Here is a 463-nt window from a genome sequence, read left to right as displayed (position 1 = left end):
GGAGCCCATTTTCTCTCCATGCCCCACTCAACTGCATATACTTATACCTACATTTACATCTACATCTATATCCATATCCACCTTTACATCTACATCTATATCTACGTCGATATCTGTATCTATATCATCTATATCTATTTCTCTATATCTTATTTTTAAGCTTCCCGTGTTGTAGCTGCTAACCCAGTTCTGCTGCCTCTGTGTTGGAAATCCCGCAGGAAAAAAAAGCCCAGTTTTGTTTAAAACCAGCCCCAGGTGACCTTCCTGGGCCTGGGCAGCCCCAGCCTTGCAAAGGCGGCTCTTTGCAGAGCAGGGGACGGAGCACGGCTGCCACCGCCACCAGCAAGGACAGTCACATTGCTCTCTGTCCCCATGCACGGCGGTGTCAACAGGCCAGGAGTTGGGGCAGAAAAAGGGGAATCACAGCTTCCCAGACTGGTGGGGGCTGGAAGAGCCCCGTGGG

At 50.5% G+C, this 463-nt stretch overlaps 1 protein-coding gene across 1 annotated transcript in view; it reads right to left on the bottom strand.

Annotated features, from left to right (window-relative positions):
- SCUBE3 (signal peptide, CUB domain, EGF-like 3) overlaps nucleotides 1–463 on the bottom strand; it is a 37,044-nt gene that overhangs the window by 26,866 nt on the left and 9,715 nt on the right. The gene's annotated exons all lie outside the window — the stretch shown is intronic.

This window comes from Charadrius vociferus, unplaced genomic scaffold, assembly GCF_000708025.1.
Source record: "Charadrius vociferus isolate BGI_N301 unplaced genomic scaffold, ASM70802v2 scaffold266, whole genome shotgun sequence".
Lineage (NCBI taxonomy): Eukaryota > Metazoa > Chordata > Aves > Charadriiformes > Charadriidae > Charadrius > Charadrius vociferus.
This window is presented reverse-complemented; position numbering and strand designations above follow the sequence as displayed.